General features: G+C 37.4%; 1 protein-coding gene across 3 annotated transcripts in view; it reads right to left on the reverse strand.

Annotated features, from left to right (window-relative positions):
* The window catches only part of GPD2 (glycerol-3-phosphate dehydrogenase 2), a 137545-nt gene that overhangs the window by 104024 nt on the left and 19856 nt on the right, over nucleotides 1–13665 (reverse strand). The gene's annotated exons all lie outside the window — the stretch shown is intronic.

Consider the following 13665-nt stretch of genomic DNA (forward strand, 5'->3'; position numbering starts at 1 on the left):
CTAAAACTCATCTTTATTAAGATGCTCACCAGAAAAATATTTCACATGCATCTGTTCTCTGTGGCTGGAGGTCTCTTCTCTCTCACCCTTTTTTAAAGATTTTATTTATTTACTTTTAAAGAGAGAGGAAGGGAGGGAGAAAGATAGGGAGAGAAACATCAATGTGTGGTTGCCTCTCATGTGCCCCCTAACAGGGACTTGGCCCACAACCCAGGCATGTGCCCCACTAGGAATCCAAATGGTGACCCTTTGGTTCGCAGGCTGTACTCAGCCCACTGAGCCACACCAGCCAGGGCCAGAGTTCTGTTCTTGACTGTCCCTTCTCTGTATCAACCATCCTCTCACCCCCACGTTATGCAAAAACAGTTGGTATATGCTGGCTAGGAGCCTCTGTTCATCATTCAGTCAACCATAAATAAAACCTAATGTCCAATGTTACTCTGACAGTAAAAACCACAACTTAGCCTATTTGGAAGGTACCCATTTGTTACAGCTAACCATCACCATTCCTAGAACTACTATAAATGCTCAAATGAATTCCTATGGCACAAAAGAAACCCTAGCAGCCCAGAGTTGATAGCGTGTTATCTCCAGGTTAACTGAGTTCCCCTGACAATTAGGGACAGAGAATAGAGACCTAGTAAATACCTAAACAATCCATCTGCCCTCCCCACACAGACAGTGGCCTGGTGTTCCCTTGGCTGTGTTTTGTAGCTGATTGGCTTTTAGCTCAGTATCATTGCTCCTGTCTTGATAATGTCATTTATGACCTCAGAAAGGATACCACACATCAACACAGCCAACTGAGGGATGTCATATAACACAGTCAATGAAAATGTTTCAGCAAAGGTGTTCACTCAGCCAGTTAAGTTTGGAGGTAGTTTTTCCAGTTGTCTAGGTTCCTGTACTCCTTGCCACCTTATTATATTGCTTAAATTTCATTTGTCTGGAACCAAAACTTGTTAAGAGGGATATTTTCATGGGGTTTCTCAATGAGCCACTAATACTAACAAAATTATTTTGCAAAGTTAGCAATAATATTGACTATAATCAATTTCTCTTTTCAGTAATTTCATAAAATAACCAATACTTAGGGAATTTCTATTGTGATCAAATTCATCCATAAGATTATCCAGCTAGTTGTAATGAATAAATCACTCTTACAGATAATTAAAAAACAGAAGCACAGAATCAGTCAATTTGACCTGGCTCTCCTATGATGCTGCTGCTGCTGTTGATGATGATGATGATAATGATTATTGTTATAATGACAATATTTGCCATTTATTGAGTATTTGCTAATATAAGCACCATGCTTCTCATCCTTTATATATATCAGCTCACATCAACATTACAACATCAGAATTTCATAAAAGAGGCAATAGTGAATTTGCCCAACATCACTCCCTAGGAAGTGACAAAACCACAACTTAGTCTTGCTGTTAAGCACAGCATAAAAGCATAGTTCTGTCCTGCCTTTGTTCTCAAAAGGCAACTTCTTCCCAAAAGCCACACCATGTGTTTCTGTTACCTCCAAAAGAAAGAACTAGAAAGTTCTGAAAACTCACCCAAAGTCCCTTGGCATTAGGGTCTTACTAAGGCAGTGAAAAACCCTCTGACAAAAATCTATTAGCAACCTTCTGCCATATAATGTAAGAACTTTGTTTTAATGTTGAAAGAAATTTAAAATCAGATAAAAATAAACCATATGCTGTGGACCACTTACATCCATTGACATTCCATTATAAGGAGAAAGGATTTTACAATGATTACAAAAAGATTGTTTCCTTCCAAATAAAAGCTGCAACCAAGCCCTGGCTGGTGTAGCTCAGTGGATTGAGCGTGGGCTGGGAACCAAAGTGTCCCAGGTTCGATTCCCAGCCAGGGTACATTCCTGGGTTGCAGGCCATAACCCCCAGCAACCACACATTGATCTTTCTCTCTTTCTCTCTCTTTCTCCCTCTCTCTCTCTCTATCTCTCTCTCTCTCTCTACCCCCCTCCCTCCCTTCCCTCTCTAAAAATAAATAAATAAAATCTTTAAAAAAAAAAGCTGCAACCAGCAATTTAGCAAAGGGGAACAAGAATATCAATAAATCTTCACCTTTTCCAACTCAAAGCACAAGAAAACCAAAGGTGGAAAAATTATCCTAAAAAATAGCTTAGCTGAGTTAGCATAGCCTGATGTCCAATAAAAGCCCATAAATTAAATCCCAAATACACTGACTCGGGAGTGACTCCTGCATTTGTAGAGACCAGTGTTGGCCCTCCAACTCTTGCAAGGAGAACACTAGCTCAACTAAACAAAACCCTAGATGAAAAGGTTCTCAATTAAATATACTTGTCGGTATAGCAACAGTCCTCAAGGGATTACAATGAACTGAGAGAATTAAATATCAAAGTCTGTCTTATAACTCTGTCTTATAGTTGTGTTTTGTTGAATATTATTAATACTCTGATAGACAAGAGATCCCCAATAGCCAAAGCAATCTTTGGCTATTCTTAAAGAACAAAGCTGAAGGTATCACAATTCCTGGTATTACAAAGCTACAGAAATCAAAAAAGTATGGTATTTACAAAAAACATACACAGATCAATGAAACAAAATCAAGAACTCAAAAATAAATGCACACTTATATGGTTAACTAATTTCTGACAAAGGAGCCAAGACTATTCCCCTGGGAAAAGATAGTCTCTTCAATAAATGGTGGTGGGAAAACTGAACAACCACCTGCAAAAAAGACTAAAACTAGACCACTATCTTACACCATATACAAAAATCAATTCAAAATGAATCAAAGACTTAAACATAAAACTTGAAGCATAAAACTCCTAGAAGAAAACAAAGAGTAAGCTTATGACCAAGTCAGAGGGACCAACTGGAAGGCAATGAAATAGTCCCCAGGTGAGAGAATGAGAGCCTGGTTAGGACTATTTGAAAAATGCAAATGCAGGGACTGATGCTTTGCAGAAATCTCTAATGGCAGCACCAACTAGAAACCATGACAAGACCTGAAAACCAGTTATAGAAGGAAGCAGTAAGAGACTGAACGCCACAGGGGTTTTAACCCGGGTAACTGGGAACTGGCCCCAACATTTCAACACTAAGATTTAGAAAGAGAAGCAGGTTTAGTGGAAAAAAACTTAGTTTGGAATTAGGGAGATTTGAAATATTGACAGAACACCTATGTAGAGAAAACAGCAAACAGACAGACAGGTGGGTCTCAAACTTACAAGAGTAGTGAGAGCTAAAGGTAGGGTTTAGGGAATCTTCTGCCTAGACCTACAGGCACAGAGACATATACTCTGGCAAACAAAAACTGGGTTTGCCACTTCTCAGTCTGTTGACCCATGTTTTTATCTATCCCTGCAATTTATCTGGTTCAACTTAATTCTTAGCCGTCCTTTTAGGAGTCCCATTAAAAATACAGCAACTCCAACAACGTGAACATCTGCTCAGATCCTACTGCAAACACTCTTGAGTGCTATCCTTTCTGCCTCCTCCTATTCGGCAGGAAGGCTACTCTCTCAGCTAAATCATGCATTTGAATGACTTAGCCACACATTTTAGACTTAAAAACAAGAAATAACTATCCACTAAAAGAGGCGAAGGGTCCCCTCAGCAACCACCCACAAGCAAATTTATTCCAGAATAAGAGCACACTTCCTGGCCCCTGAATTCCTGAAACAGAGTCTTCAAACTCCTCTCTCCATCTTACAGTCCTAGCTCCTCTCTTAATTTAGCATAAATAAAAATCTATCCATATGGATTATCACTCCTCTGTGGATATCCACTAAAGGCCTTCACTTTTACAAAAATTCTCCTATCCTTGGGCCTCTTGTGTAGAAACAGCAATTTCCTTTCCAATCTCCATGCTCACCATTAACTTAAGAAAAATTGGGACTTCTCAGGGTTTCAAATCTTTTGCCAGCATAAATATATGCATATTTCTTTCCCATCTTCCCTTGCAAATGTAGTCACTGTGTGTTTAGGAAGGGGTTGGGGGAGGAAGTATAGCTCAAAGATCATTTTTAGAAGAGTAATTTCAATCATAAGCTTTGCAGTCCATGTGTTCTCTAGCAAAATATAAAGGATTCCATGTCACCCTGATCACATAAACTGAGAAACCCAGATGAATGAGAAATTTAAAACATAAAATAAAAACACCAGGATGTAATCTAGATGTATGCAGCATGTGCTACTTCACTAAGCCCTTTACATAAGTATATGCAGGTTCAAAAGTAGCAAGAAGCTCCTTACCCTTCAATTGTGCAGTCACCCACTTTGCAGCTGTGCACAGAAAACTGTTCCTTGTCCACTTTGAGTCATGACACTCAATCAAACTCACAAAAGGTACAACACAAAGGGCCAGGCCTCAAGGTCCATCTGTATACAAATTCAGTGACTTGTGGGACACAGTTATATCAATCTCACAAGATAAGGGTGTGGGACCTCATCAGAGGAAGTCCTAAGCAGCCATGGAACTTCGTGGCAAGTCCACAGCAAAATGGAGCAAGAGGGAATGAGCTCAAAAGTAACTTCCCAACAAGCAGCCCCATTTTATCTATAAAAGTCAAGATTTCTGGGTGTTTCGAACAAGACATGTTTCAACAAAGCAAACCCTTTATCATTCCAGTTGATGTGATATTAAATGTTTTATACAATTCTCTACACGAAAGTGCATTGTAATTCAGGCACACCAAGCATAGGCTGTAAAGTGCTTAACACAGTAACAATCAAAGCACACCATGTACTAACGTCTCTTTCACCAAGGTTGACGTTACAGTGTCAAAACTGCAAAGGAGTTCTCCCCAGCCAAGTGGAGGCACTTCTACACATACACATGTCACACAGCAGCATGTGATCCCTGCAGAAACACAAACATACTTTTTGAAAGTTGTCAGACACTAAATGAACAAAGTAGTCAGCATCTGAGGCCCATTTGCCTCTTCTTCAGAACAAGAGAAGAGTCCTAGTCCATAGATTGAAAAAATCAATAGTCCTTTGTTAAGTCTGGATAGGAAATGGACCCAGGGCTTATCCACAAAAAATTATCCCAATGGAAATAAGTGAATATATCAAGTCCTAAGAAAATAGCAGATAACTTTATCTTTGAATCACCACCTTCTACCTTTCCCCTTAAAATAAATAAAATTTTAAAACCATAAACTCAACAAACTAGAGTTGTAAAAAACATGTACACTGAACAGAATATCTAAGAAGAAAAGTTTTTTCTGAAATTATTGAGAAAAGTATTCTGATAAAACAAGATAAATGGAAGATGGAGGCATAGGTGGACGCACCGTACCTCCACGCACAACCAAGATTAGAGCAACAACAATTTAGAGCCAGAATAACACCCAGAACAACACCCAGAACTGACAGAGAATTTATCTGAATGGAAGTCGGACAGCCAAAAAGTTGAAGTAGACCCGTTCATCCAGACCGGTAGGAGGGGCAGAGAGGAAGAGAGGGCTCGGGAAGATCAGGGAGAACTGGGAGCATAAGGCAACCAGGAGCGTGTAAGCCTTCTGGGACGCAGGGGTGGGCCCTGAGTACACAAGCAGCGGCTGGTGGACCCAGTGAGGCGGCACTGTGGACCAGGGCAGAGCGCGCAACCCAGGATCCCAGAGAAGGGACTGAGATCCCAGGAGAACCTGGGATCCCAAAGAACTACCTCCATTGTTCCCTCCCGCCCCCACGCCCACCCCCACATACAACGTCACAATCTAGCGACTGGGGTGCCCAGCCCAGGGGAATGCCTAAGGCTCCGCCCCTCACTGTAACAAGAGTGACCAGACCCAGGGAAGAAAAAAAAAAGAGAGAGAGACGTGTCCAACAGAAGAACAGATCAGTCCCCCAGGACTCATCCTTTTGAGCGACCAAGAAATAGCCAATCTATCAGATGCACAGTTCAAAACACTGGTAATCAGGAAGCTCAGCTCATGGAATTGGTTGATTTTGGGTGCAAATTACATGAAAAAAATGCAGGTTACCATAAAAGAGATGAAGGAAGATACACAGAGAACCAAAAGTGAAGGGAAGGAAACTGGGACTCAAAACAATAGAGTGGACCAGAAGGAAGATAAAAACAATCAAGCAGGAAAGAATGAAGAAATAAGAATTCAAAAAAACAAGGAGAAGCTTAGGAACCTCCAGGACATCTTTAAACGTTCCAACATCCGAATTATAGGGGTACCAGAAGGGGAAGAGGAAAAGCAACAGATTGAGCACGTATTTGAACAAATAATAAAGGAGAACTTCCCCATTCTGGCAAAGGAAATAGACTTCCAAGAAATCCAGGAAGCTCAGAGAGCCCCAAAGAAGTTAGACCCAAGAAGAAACACACCAAGGCACATCATCATTACATTAGCCAAGGTAAAAACGAAGGAGAGAATCCTAGAAGCACAAGAGATAAGGGGACAGTAACCTACAAAGGGGTTTCCATCAGACTGTCAGCTGATTTCTCCAAAGAGACCTTACAGGCAAGAAGGGGCTGGAAAGAAATATTCCAAGTCATGAAAGACAAAGACCTACATCCCAGATTGCTCTATCCAGCAAAGCTCTCATTTAGAATGGAAGGGCAGATAAAGTGCTTCTCAGATAAAGTCAAGTTAAAGGAGTTCATCATCACTAAGTCCTTATTTTATGAAATATTAAAGGGACTTATCTAAGAAAAGAAGATAAAGAAAAAACATGTATAGTAAAAGGACAGCAAACTCACAATTATTAACAACCACACCTAAAGCAAAACCAAAAGAAACTAAGCAAACAACTAGAACAGGAACAGAACTACAGAAATGGAGATCACATGGAGGGTTAGCAACAGGGGAGTGGGAGGAGGAGAGAGGGGGAAAAGATATAGAGAATAAGTAGCATGGACAATAGATAGAAAATAGACAGGGGGAGGGCAGGAATAGTGTGGGAAATGTAGAAGCTAAAGAAATTATAAGTATGACACATGGACATGACTAAAGGGGGGGAATGTGGGTGGGAGAGGGTGTACAGGGTGGAGGGGAGTGAAGGGGGGAAAATGAGACAACTGTAATAGCATAATCAATAAAATACATTAAAAAAAAAAGATAAATGAAAGAAAAAATAAAGTAAAAGTCAGCAGAAAAGTTAGAAATATAATGAACTGCCAGATTCTGGATGTCCAAAAATTTGGATGTGGTTGATTAGGAAGTTAAAGCTACATAATCATATACATCTAAACCCTAGCTTTGTCCTTGCCTCTCACGCCCCATTAGAAAGCCAGACTGCTAGAGGAAAGGCATGTTCTATTTCCAATTTCCCCAGGAAATCCCAAGCCAGAAGGGCCCAACCCAAAAGATGAAAAAAAAAATCTTAACAGACTATTTTCATAAAGACAAGAAACAAAACCATGAAACAAAGAGAAAATAAAAGGAGATGCTATGTTTGTATTTGTTTGCATAGCTTCAAGCCAGAAAGTACTTTTAAAAAGCTTCCTACTAGTCCCTCTGGGGCACTTTTAGGTCAGTTATAGCATTTCAGGAGCAAATACACAGCTACAGATAACTGAGAAAGAGGTTAGCCCAGGACCGTGCCTCAGGCTCAAACAAGGACAGGATCCTGGAAACCTGACAGCACAAGCAGTTGGCACAGAGATGGACTTAGTTGATTCCAGAGGTTCAAATCAGAGTTTAAGGAATGTAAGCAAAAGGAACCAAAAAGGAAAAAAAAAGAAGAGGATATAAGGTCAACAACCATTTAAACTGAGTCAGTTAAAAGGCTCTATTTGTTCCTGAAAAAAAAAAGTCTCAAATGTTATTACATAAATTCTTTTGGTGGGCAAGTTATTTTTTTAACTTATTTTTTAACTTAATATTTTTAAATTGAATAACCAATTAAAGGGTTTATTTCACAAATAACTCTAAAATAAAAACAAAGAGGGAAGAGGGCCAAAGAGGAATATGAGGATACAAGTTTGCACTTGGTAATCATTTGTTGTGTAAGACTTAATTTTTTTTAATTGCATTTTCAAGGCAACTTCCATACTATGTATTTGTTTTCTGCCATTTCTAAAATGCACACCAGTACTACAAAGTCACAAATCTGACCTTTTCCCCTTATTTTCATGAGGTTCACTATAGAACTACAAGAAATCAATGAAGCCCATCTGAGCTAATAATAGATTTAAATTCATTAAGTGTAAATGATCAGTTTAATTCCTAATGGAAAGATTTGCTTTCAATAGAATTGTTATTAAATAATCATAAAAACGATAGTTCATGCAAGTAAACTTGTTCTCCATTTTAAATTCATTTTAAAACCAAAATTATTATATATTTGCTATCATCCTGGGTATATTAATGGATTTTTGTTTAAAGTTGTAAAATCCTATCTAACATGCTTAGTATAAAATTAAACAAACTTGCATTTATACAGTAAGGCCTGCCTGAGTGTGGTTTGAAGGGTAATAATAATATGGCTGTAGTAACTTATACTTTTAATTTGAACATTTCACCTAAAATGTCATATAGTATGCTTGAGTGTGATAAGTGTTATGTTATAGAATTACATGCTTATGATTTGTAATAAAAGATTTTGTAATAAAAAGGGGTGTTATTTTTGCTGTGCCCTGTATATTACCTAATAAGAAATGCCTCACTAAAGAAACAGTACAGCAAACACTGAAAAAAATCTTGAATTCTGCCTGAGAAAGAAGGAATGTTACCAATGAATCACATACAAAAGTTCTTCAGGCAAATAGACCACATTGGTCCTGTGCTTCCTGGAATCTTTCTGCCCCTTTACTAGCCCTGTTGTTGGGTTAGAAAAATGGTTCACATTCCTTTGGCAGCACAAATCCTTTTTTAGATTTTTCATGCTTTTATAGAATCCACTTTAGTAATTAAGACAAGAAAAACAGCCTTTTACTTTGATTTAGAATAAACTGCATACCAAACAATAGACTTTGAAATATCTCTTTACAGTAAAGTGCATCAAGCCTCTCATCCAGATTTATTCTAACAATCATGGCTGTTGAATATACATCACAAAATGTTTCATAAAAAAATTACTTCACCATATAAATAAATGCATTTTAAAAGGATTTATGTGCTATAAAATAGTACATAGACACAGCAAATCAATAAAAGGGGTTGTAACACACAGAGTGGGGCAAAAGTAGGTTTACAGTTGTGAGTATATGAAACACAGTTTATTTTTATATTATTTGTTAATTATTGTATTATTTTTCCATACAAACAACTGTAAACCTACTTTTGCCACATCCTGTATATGGGTAATAATAAACTTTATAGTCAAAAAATAAAAACCTAAGAAAACTTCAATTAAATAGCATGTTCAGAAAAAGAAGTATGTTGGATAATTAAGTTTTTATTTGCCTGAATCTTAATAAGAGGTCTCTTTTATTATTCTTCAATAACCTATATTTTATGAAATATAGCATTATAAATTAGAAAAAACTATGTACTAAGTATAGTCATTTTTCTTTGAAGACTCACAAATCTTAAAGACACTCAAGATAATTATTCTGAAATCTCTTATTTTTTGAATAGCATGGCTAAAGAAGGTTTGAGAATCTGCCTTCCAATATAATAAGCAAACAAAACTTTGAAAAGCTGCCTTTTTTAACTTCAAAATGCTGATGCCAATTGACTTACTTAACTTTTGCTCATTATTTTTATCACAGAATGAGAGGAAAATGCACCAATTCTTTCAGAAGTTCCAGTTGCAATTGCATTATATTTATGTCATTACAAATGCATTTTAGTAAATACTTGAACATGGTTCATGAAATTCTGAGCTCATAAAAAACTATGTTAATTTTATGATAATTAGTTATAGCACAATAATTTCAGTTACTTTAATTTACTTACATTGTAAAAAAAAGTTCTAAATTTGATTACAGCTCTATTACAGCTCTGTTAATGCACAAACCATGGTTGAGACTTATAACAAAGGCCAAGAAGTATACTAGGGTAAGAGACCAATTATTCTACCTCCTTGAGCTTGAGAAGCTTCCCAGGAAACAAAACTAACTATATCCTGTAGCCTTTTTCTCCCCTACAGCCTGCCAAAATTTGTATTTAAAACACACTCCCCTACACATCTAACTAATAATCCATTGCATATATAAATGTAACTCTCAACAAAGGGCCAAATTACAAATACACAGCACACATGCAAAGTAAATCTAAGCTGTATTACAGTCAAAATAATCATGTAATATATTTTTGGCTTAGTGATCGATCATAATCCCTAAAAGTGACTGACCCTTAATATTTCTAACAAAAATTTCATTCGAAAGTGTGGAATACAAATCATACAACATTTTGTTAATGTCCTCTCATCCCCCAAAAACGGAAAAAAAAAAATAGGTCTTCCTTCACCTATGCAAAAATACTGAGCAAAGTTTTATTTCTATCTCCTTAGTCATCTTGGCTAAAACAAACTTAGTCATAAGATCTTATTCTGACCTCTTGAATAAGGCATCCTTTTCAAACCTCTCCTTTTAGATTTTCCTTTTCTTCTTGAAAAGGATTGGCACCCACCCTAAGTGGAAAGCATTCAAGTACTAAACTATAAACAAGTCCAGTCACTCTGCATGAAATCACTTTGTTGCACAGCTAATACCCTCACATTTGACTAAGATTTAAATAACATTAACAGGAAAAGATAAAGGGTTCTACTCAATATTTCCTCTAGAGTTGCTATTGCTGCAAAAAAAGAAAGAAAGAAAACTCTATATTATTCTAACTCTCAAAACACCAGAATTTAAAAAATCACCAGCAAGGTGAGATTAAGGGGACTTACCTTGTAATTCTGTTTCTACCACTAACTTGCTTTGTAATTTCAGGCAAATCATTTGAATTTGTGGTTCTGCACGCCATGTATAAATAAAGTGTCTCTGAAAGTGTGCAGAGCTATTTTAAATTTAAATTTGTATTATCTTATTTTCTTCATTCAATAGATACAGAAGGAAAAAAATCTTACTATCTTAATGTCCTATTTATTTAGCTATGTTGGGTAGTTAAGGTACAAATTCCTTCTTTCATTCAGTAATTATTAACAGACCTCTAACAGGTCCTAGGCACTAAACACACACCTAAGAGCAAATATACAGAAATCCTGCCCTGAAAGAGTTTACATTTGAGAGTTTATGGTTTTTTTAATGTCTAAACTATTTTGAATTAAATATTTTGTCTTCTTAATTTTTCTTATTTATTAATTTTTAGAGAGAGAAAGAAACATGGATCGGTTGTTCCACTTATTAATGCATTCATTGGTTGTTTCTTGTATGTGCCCTGGCTGGGGAAGGAATCTGAAACCTTGGTGTTATCGAGACAATGTTCTAACCAACTGAGCTACCGAGCCAGGGCTATAATTTGTCTTCTCACATAAAAAATATTACCCATGAATTCAATTACTGACGACTTAAGAGTCATCCATACGAACATTACACTATGCTATCCAAGGGTAATAAATGTCCTCAAGGGACAGCAGAAGGAACAATACTGTTAGCCCCTTCCTTAAGTGGCCCCAACCAACAGACTATTCCCATTTGAATTCTTCCTGTCAGCTTTACAAAGTTTTCCTGATTCTTTTAAACTATCAGGTTGGTGGTAATTTTGCCTTTTGATCTTTGAGCTCTCCAGCTTACTTCAAACTTATTACCACTGTGGTCAGAAGTATGACAGCCAAGTTAGCTAAAACTGTTTAAAATACAAGTAACTCTGAGGAAGGTAGAGGAACAACTTATTAGCAATTTAGCATTTGGATTTTCAACATTCTGGCTCTATCTATTCAAAGGGCTTTGTCCCCCTCCCTCTTCTGATCTAGGTCAGTGGAACTTACCAGATAATTTCTGAAGTATCCTGTATACAGTATGGATGAGACAACACAAACTTCATAAAAAAGATGAAGATTAAGCATTTCAAACCAAACACACACAGTCCAAGATTAGAGAAAGAACAGACCCACATTATCTTGAAAAAATTTGACAATACTGTTTGCTTCTGCTCTAGAAACAATCAGAATAATTTTTTCTCTGCTCTCTTGGATTTACAGAAAAATTTACAGATTAATAGGCCAAAAACAATCTATCTGCCACTCCTATAAAAACTTCAAAATTCCTTGTGGAAGACTAGCTTATGAAAAACATCCTTACAGTTACTGAGGGTAAGATAACAACTGTACACTCTAAGAAAATAATCAAAGCAAGAGTTGAATCAAATACTCAGGAAGTACCACTGAAGGACCTCCCCACGCAAAGAAAATAAAAGGAAGCACATTCAGTCCTGCAACGTGCATTCAACTGGGATTCACTGAATGCCTGCTATACACTCAGCACTGCTCTAGAGGCTGGCAATTTCTGTTCTCATAGAACAGAGAAAAATTAGACATGTAAACAAATTTTAAAATTGAGTATTTTGAAAGTGACAAATGCTATGAAGAAAATAAGATGGGATATTAGATTAGAGCAGTGAGTTTCAACCTTTTTCATCTCATGGCACACACGTAAACTACTAAAATTCTACAGCACGCCAAAAAAATGTGTTATATTTTTTGCCAATCTGAACCAAAAAATAGGTATAATTTTGATTCATTCACATCAGATGGCTATTTTTGTGTTGGCTATTGTCATTTTTTATTTGGGAAAGAGGTTAGTGCCCCTGACTAAGTAGCCAGGTATTGCATGTTTTAAAAATTCTTGTGGCACACCAATGTGCCTTGACATAATAGCTGAAAATCATTGGGTTAGAGACTGACTGAGGGCAGGGGGATCCACTTTAGACAAAATGTTTATTGAGATGATCTGGCAAAAACGTAACTGAGGAGGAAGAACCAGCCACACAGAGATCTGCGAAAAGGGCCTTACAAAAGGAAGAACCAGGTATGCAAACTTGGCCTCTGTGGAAACTGAAAGCTACTCTGGCTGCAGCCCAACAGAGGACAAGGGTAACAGATTCCAAATGAGGTCAGAGAGCGAGACAGGTGCTGAGCCGCCTACGACTGCCTCCTAGAGAGGTGCTTATTCTGAAGAGACAGAGACAGGAACTCAACTGAGGGTCTTAATCAGTGCAACAATATAATGAAATTTGTAGGAAGGAAGAAAAGAGGAAGGAGAGAGGATCTAACTACCCCTATTACCTACTAAGGTAATAACAGTAAAAGTAGTCATTTTTTTCTTATGGACACTACAAGCCGTGTTCACAGTGAGTAGAGAAAAGCATGAAAAAAAGGACATAATAGAGAGAGGTAGAGTTAACAAATCACATGAGAAAACAGTCAAAATGTAAACCACAATCAAAAACAGGATTCTATAATAGAAAAACAAATACTTCAGGGATAATCTTGAATGTAAATATCTATTGAACTTACACACTTGAAAGACTGTTCCATCCCATTCAGCCTAACAACCTGGTAACAAAGAAGAGCATCTACTGAGAGAGCCTCTCAAATGCCAACAGCAGACGTCTTTTTTATATTTCTATTCCCCCTTGGGCTGGGGTTGTTTGCAAATGATACCCCCCACCCCCAGCCCCTACAACTCATTATATCTTGAACTGATTTTGGACTCTTCTTGGTAAAGAACCCTGGGTCACATCTCAACAAGCTGACACACCTGGAACATTCCCCACCAACCACAGGCTGAGAAGCTAAAGAGCTGTGTGAA

This window comes from Phyllostomus discolor, chromosome 4 (assembly GCF_004126475.2).
Source record: "Phyllostomus discolor isolate MPI-MPIP mPhyDis1 chromosome 4, mPhyDis1.pri.v3, whole genome shotgun sequence".
In the NCBI taxonomy this organism is placed as follows: domain Eukaryota; kingdom Metazoa; phylum Chordata; class Mammalia; order Chiroptera; family Phyllostomidae; genus Phyllostomus; species Phyllostomus discolor.